At 31.8% G+C, this 7,249-nt stretch overlaps 1 long non-coding RNA gene across 1 annotated transcript; it reads right to left on the bottom strand.

The window, feature by feature from the left end:
- Window positions 1-1,738: 1,738 nt before the first annotated feature.
- On the bottom strand, window positions 1,739-4,316 carry LOC127745781 (uncharacterized). Its single transcript, XR_008007332.1, has 3 exons — window positions 3,993-4,316; window positions 3,408-3,513; window positions 1,739-2,071 (listed from the first exon to the last, which is right to left on the bottom strand). It is a non-coding gene; the product is annotated as an uncharacterized LOC127745781 (long non-coding RNA).
- Between the last annotated feature and the right edge of the window lie 2,933 nt (window positions 4,317-7,249).

Below are 7,249 nucleotides of genomic sequence, written 5' to 3'. Positions count from 1 at the left end.
AAAACTTCAGAGAAACTTTCTGATTGAGGTGCTGAAGAAGAAAACGTCAGAATTCGCCTGTATTTCTTAAAATTCCAATTGGCCGAACTCAAAAAGAAAAAAAACTACGCCACCGTCAACTTCTATTAAACAAAAATAATACCAATGTGTAGAAGAAAAAAATACAAATACTTTTATCATATTTGATTAGAACTCAAAAATCGAACTCAGAAGTGTTCGGGTGCCATAGAAGCTTTCACGTTCTCTCTCTTCTCTTGCCTCCAATTCAATTCGGTGATAATGATGATGATGATGATTAATATGATAAGAAATGTGAATTGGTGTCATGGTTTTACATATATGTATATTTATACATATTTGAATTCAAGCCACGTTTTGTTTCATTATCTTTCCTTTGCTGCCAAATGGCTTCAGCCAAATTTTTTCTTGTTTTTAATTTTAATAATAATAATAATAATAATAATAATAATAATAATTAATTTTTACTAAATTTTATAATTTAAATATAAATTATTTAATAATTATAAAATTAAATAAAAATTTTAAATTAATTATCAAAATTTGATTTAATTATTTACTAAAACAATTTTTAAAACTAAAGTCATTAATAAATAAATAAATTAAAATTGACTCATAATAAATTTTTTTAAAAATTCTGAGTCTTAAAAATTAACATGCTCAAAACTCTTGAAAGGTACTAAAAAATACAGCTATGGTGCAGTAGAAATCAACAAACCTGCCAAAAATCTGGAAGTAACCACTTCATGCAGCTTGATTATTTATTGTATTGTTACTATTTATTATTATAGCATCTCAAAATATTCCAAAATAATAAATGCTACAACTCTCACAAGTTTATGCTAACTTATTATTATAAAATTTGTTGTTATTTAGTCTCAGTTTTTTTTTTATGTTTATCATTTTCAGATCAAAAGATTTTTATTTTATTGTGTTATGTATATAGCTATCCCCATCATAGTTAGGCACTTTCCAAAAATATTCGCCTTTCTAGAGCTCGCACCTCTTGGTTACATTATATATTTATACCCCTTCTTTAACTATTTGATAAACAGAGAAATTTATAGTATAAATTTAAGTTGAACTTATAAATTAAACTAACACTACAAAAAATACCATCAAAATCGACGGTCAAATCGACAATAAAGTCGTCGATAATATTAAAAATTGACGACAAAATCAACGGCAAAAACTATCGCTTTTAAACGAGTCGACTTTTTAAAAATCTAATAAAATCGATGGCTTACCAAAATGTCAATAAATTTCAATAAAATCGACAACTAATATATCGATAATATAAATTTAAGATATTTATATATTTAATAAAATCGACAGTTTGACTGTCGATATTTAACTTATTAAAATTAAAAAATTAGCCGTCAATTTAATTATTAAAGTATCAACAAGGTCATTGTCTATTTTTATTTCTCTTGTCTATTTTAAATTCAAAAAGCAACAAAAATGCCGTCGAATTTTTGTCTGTTTTAAATTAAAAAAGCGACAACAATGCCGTCGATTTTAATAGCTATATTTTTTATTCGTTTTTTATCATCTGAAAATAGTAGACAATTAATACAAATAAATTTTTAAATATAAAAATAAAATTTATACTAAAGATAAAAAAAATGAGGCAAATAAATTTTTAAAGAATATTCTATTATTATGTATCAATATAATACCTAATAATATTGATTCACAAGAAGAAAACTATACATATAAAGATACTCAAATACATGTAAAATTAAACAACAAAACAACTTCCAAACTTTTTCCCATTATGTTGGGGTAATTATGAAACTATACATATAAAAATACTGAAATAAGGTGAAGAGAACTACTAGCTTACAAGTATGATCTATTAGGAGGGAAAAATGGGAAAAAAGTGGCTGAACATATAAATAAAGGTCACTAAAGCTAACTAATATCTGTTTTGCTCTTGCTTCCAAAGCATGACACAAAATTTGCATAGCTATAGTTTAGCACCTTATCGTTGAGCATCTGATCAAAGTTGAAGGTGTAATTTGTTAGTTTGTTGTTCTTCAAGTTAGCATACCTGTAAACACCATCAAAGATGAAATTACAAGCCAACAACTCATTTAAGAGGCCAAATTACATAGTTGTGATTTATCTATTTAGCACTTGCAAGAAGAAACCTAAAGAATTAAAATCAATATGTATCAACAGTATTCAGATCATTGGCAGAAGAAAATGGTTATCATCATGAAAGTTCAGAGCGTCTAATCCCCATCATGAAATTTAGTTATGGTAAATCCTTTAATGGTCACAATAATTTATCAAGTATGATATATATAGGCGATAAGCAAAAGAAGGCTCTTGAACTAGTTAAAGTACTCTAGAACACAATTCTTCGCTTGAAATTCTCTAGTCCTTGGTGGATCATACACAATTGAGGAAGCTGATTTCAGCAAATATATATTACTTGCAAACATTAAAAGCTGATTTAGATTCTTTTTTATTATTATTATTTCACAAGAAACTTGGGAACATTTAATAAAAAAAATTCAAGCATGAAGAATAGCTAGCTATAAGAACCTGTCTAGAAACAGCTAGCGAAAGAAGGCCTCTTTCAGCGAACTTGTCAATAATGGCATGAACCGTCTTAGCATTATCCCTTAGATTACACAAGTTTATGATCTATTCACCAGAATAGCATTTCACCTAAATTCCTAACTCAACATAGCTAAATCCATCGGCAACTTCTTTTCTATATATCCCATAATTCCAACTCAACTTAATCTCCTTAAAGGCTTCTATTATGAAAATATCCTGCTTTCACACCCCAAATTATTGATACAAATAAACCACTACCAACTAAAAGCATGCGTATTCTCCCCAGAACAGAATCACCCAGTAACTTAAGCAACCATGTGGCACTTCCCTTAATTAAAGGAATCCTCATTGAAACATTCAAATAAAATTAAAGATTAAACAAAGATTAAAAAAAAAACTCAAATCCCTATAAACCTAGGAAACAAAATACAAATTCCCACTTCCAACTAAAAAAAGAGGCAAAAGTCAAGTTAGATTCAATCATTATAAGGTATAAGAAATAACAATCTTAATCTCTCGTAGAAAGAACCTTCGAGAACCTCTGGCCAGAAAAAAACAACACACATACCGACCCTGCATATACTTCACCTTTGCAAAAAAAATAAATGTGCTTGCAATGAGCAAAAATCAGAAACTAAATATTGAAGCATCTTCAACGAAAACAAGGATCAAACAGTTCATCTCAGTAAAATCAATCCAAATAAGTGGTTATACTTGGGAATTAAAGAGCCCTACAAGCACAGGAAGCAAGATCTGGCAGAATAAAATAGTTAACTTGTTTTAGTTGCTGCGTATGAGCAGAATAAAAATCCCATTACCTGCTCAGATCGCTGATGTTCCTGGTGTCCACTGAATGAATAATTGTATATGGAGTAACTACTTTGTGGTCTCACCTGATGTTTTTTCTCCACTGCAGTGAATCAACTGATGAATAAATAGAAGCAAACATTATTGTTACAATTTTTAGCAATATGTACAGTTTCTTAGCAACTCCTCACACACACAATATGAACACAGGGAAAGGCCCCAGCATAGAGGCAATAAAGATGGCTCAAACACTAGGCCCCAGCATAATTAATAATCACTAGGAAATCATCATATAATAACCAATAGTGCAAGTAAAACAATTTCATATTCAGCCATATACATAATATTAGACTGAAAACACAGTAACAGCATGGTCATCAATGTCAAAACAACATCTATCTTTTGTGATCGATCTTAACTCGCTAGAATGTTAGATAAATGTTTCATGTTTCTTCCATGCAATTAATTATGTATGTCTATGTCTATATTATTCCCAATGTAATTAAATTGATCTTAACATTTAGGATTCATAACAATAAAATTGCATATAGCAAAGTCTAGATTGACATGCAAGAAACAGCAATAAGTTCACTTACCAATTCGAGCAAGACGATTTATCTATCAAGGGATGGAGCTTCTGCACTTTGATTTATCCATCAAACACCTCCCATCATTTTGGTGAGACAATCGCCACTCTCACCAACGGAGATGTTGAGGACAAGCTTCTGCACTTTGATTTCCCTCGTAGGGTTCGCAAGCTTCTTCTCTTATGCCTGCATCCATAGTGTTCACACTCATTCCAAGTTGTATAAGAACAAAAACAATTCAATATATAAACAAAATCTGAACGTAGATCTAATCCGAAGAAACATATGCATATGAAGAAAGGAACAATCATGGCGCTTAGGGAAGAGCTGCGGCAACATGAGCGTGACGGTGCGGCGGCGACATGAGCGTGACGGTGCGACGGCGACGCGAAGAGGGCGCGGCGGCAGCTGAGAGGGAAGGTTGGTTTCTGAGGTGAAATAGAAAAGGCACAAATTGGAGGAAAATGTAACGTGAATTGGGGGGAAGCGCGTGAGGCGGGAAATAAGTGCGGGAGTAATTTGTTGTTGTTAAAAATCGACGGCAAGGTGGTCGATTTTAGTTCTCGATGTTATATAATAAATCTAACACCATCCGTTTAATTTTTGCAAAGGATCTCTATGTTCAAATTTATTGACACTGAAGACCGTCGATATTATAAATACTAAAACAGTATCGATTTTGAAAAAAAAAAAGCATTTTTGTCCTCTTGTACAGTCGACATTACGACAATAATATTAAGGTGGCCAAAAAATAGATGACTTTGTCGTCGATTTTAATATTTTTATTTCTTAATTTTTTTATTGTATCGAAAAACGTTGAAAAATATCAATACTAAATCTAGCCGTCGATTTTTGGCGTCGATAATTATAATGCTCTTTGTAGTGTATAAGTCTTGGTACTTTTGATCCTCTTGTTTGAAAGTTGAACTAAAGGATAATGTGTCATATTTTGTTTTTCTATGGTTTTTCATATAAGAAATTAATATATAATGATTAATTATAGAATGTTTTGGTACTTAAGTTGGACATTGCTTTGATCTTTTGATTTGATGAATTTTATAAAAAATAATAAAAAAAGAAGTAAAAAACACAAAACAACATCAAAAGAAGCAAAATGAAATTTTTGACACGCTTTAAAATTTAAGATACATTTTAAAGTTTTAGGCCACGTTTTTAAAAGTGTGACCCTTGAAAAAAGTGTGGCCCATAGAACAATGATGCATGTGCCAATTAAGGAAGCAAAAGGCATGCAGATTAATTAATAGATCAATAAAGAAGCATGCAATGCAAAACAATCATATATAACTGGGTCGCACTACTAGAAAATTAGTTATTACAGATAGATATTTTCGACGAATTTTATCCCACAGAAATACAGGCGGAATTTTAGAAGAATTTTTTGTCGGAAAATAAAAAAATGAATGAGCATAAATTACAGACGTAAAAGAAAATCCGTCGATAATTCTGTCGAAAAAATTAATTTTTTTCTTAAAAAATAAAATTAAATAGACAAAAAATTGCATTTTATTAAATTATTACAGAAGGAAAATCCGTCTATAATTTAAAAATTTTCATTAGAAAATATATTGAAATTAGGGTTATCACTCATAGCTTCTCCATTCAATCACGATCCTTCTACTTCTCCACACTTATCTCCTCCAAATACTCCGTTAGCGGCGCATTTAGCCTTGCACCGCCGTCGCACCGAACCTCCATTGTACTGAACTTCTGTCGCACCGAAGCTCCATTGTTCAGGGACCAGTGCGCACACCTCCTCATCCCTCTCAACAAGTGCCGCCAGGCCGAGCTCTACCTTCCATGGAAGTGTGAGAACGAGCGTCACTCCTATGAGAAGTGCCAGTACGAGCTCCTCATGGAGCGCATGCTTCAGATGCAGAAGATCAAGTAACGAGCCTCCCTTAATCACTCCCAATCCAAGGGCGCCACCTTTCCCGTCATCCCTAAAATCGTCAATGCCTGATTCATTCCAGGTTTCTGCTTCTCCCTGATCTAGGGTTTTCGGATTCATTCCTCATTCCTGATTGATTAATTGCTCTCTTTATCAATATTCTCGTGTTTGGAATTATTAGGTTTATGGGATTGTTCACGCTTTTACTTGATTAGGATTAGAGAATGTTAGTTTGCGTAGGTGTCTCTTTGTTGATTAAATTGGGTTTGCTGTTACCATAGGACCATAATTTTTGCTGTTACACTGTAATTTAGTGTATAATTTGCTTAAACAGATCTCAAGTTTGTTTTTCTGAATCTTTCATTCAAATCTTCATGAATAAGTAACAAAGCTTCAACTTCGATGAACAAGAGAGATTGAATCTGGTTTGGTCATGACTGAGGATATAAACTGTGCATAGTCCTCATTAAGACCTTCTGTAATGGCATTGATATGATCCTCCAAAGCAAGAGTGTATCCAATTGAGACAAGAGAAATAACTAGGTTTCTTTAAGTACTCTATTACAGTAATGCCTCACAGCTTTATATTCTTCAACTGTGTTTTTAGTATCTAAATCTTGATCTTGGAAATTATAGAAAAATAATCTTGAATAGTAACCGTGTCACTAATTAATGATCTTTCAATTTTCATTCTCTGTATGCTTTTGATTTTGTTCCTTGAATCCTTGCAGCTTCTGATTCAAATTGTTCAGAGTGTGGAAGAAGATGATCTCCCAAATCATTTCCATTGATAACATGAAAGCCAAGTTGTTGCCATGTTTTAAAAGAGTTTTCATCCAATTTATCTAACATTGGTGTTGTAAAAGTAGAATTGGTTGTAGTGTTTGATTGATGAGGAATAAGAGCACTAGCCATGGATTCTCAACTTGAAGCTTTGACACTATGAAGAGATTCTAGTACGAGATGCGTGAATTGAAGAGGGACGAGATTTGTGAATTGAAACTAAACTGAATTCATATATGAGATTATTATAGTGTTGTAGTGATGTCAGCTTAGCTTTCTTACTATATATAAAAATGCGTAGCTGTTAATCTGTTACAAACTACTAGCTACAGCGGTAACGAATTCTTCTTGATTTTGATCTTGAATTCTTAATCCCTTTCTTTATTTAATTATTTATATACTTTCTCTCCTGCTTGTTTAAATTTTTTTGTAATATAGTTTCTGCATTATTGAAGATATGTTATCTTCTTTTACATTTATTATTTTTTTTTTTTGTATTACTTTTGCTATCAGACATTGAGACATTTGGCTCAAAACAGAGAGGCCGCAAGAAAAATCCGTCTAAGGAAAAAGG

This window comes from Arachis duranensis, chromosome 3 (assembly GCF_000817695.3).
Source record: "Arachis duranensis cultivar V14167 chromosome 3, aradu.V14167.gnm2.J7QH, whole genome shotgun sequence".
NCBI classification, from domain to species: Eukaryota; Viridiplantae; Streptophyta; class Magnoliopsida; order Fabales; family Fabaceae; genus Arachis; species Arachis duranensis.
The sequence above is the reverse complement of the archived record's forward strand: the minus strand, read 5'-3'. Positions and strand labels throughout refer to the sequence as shown.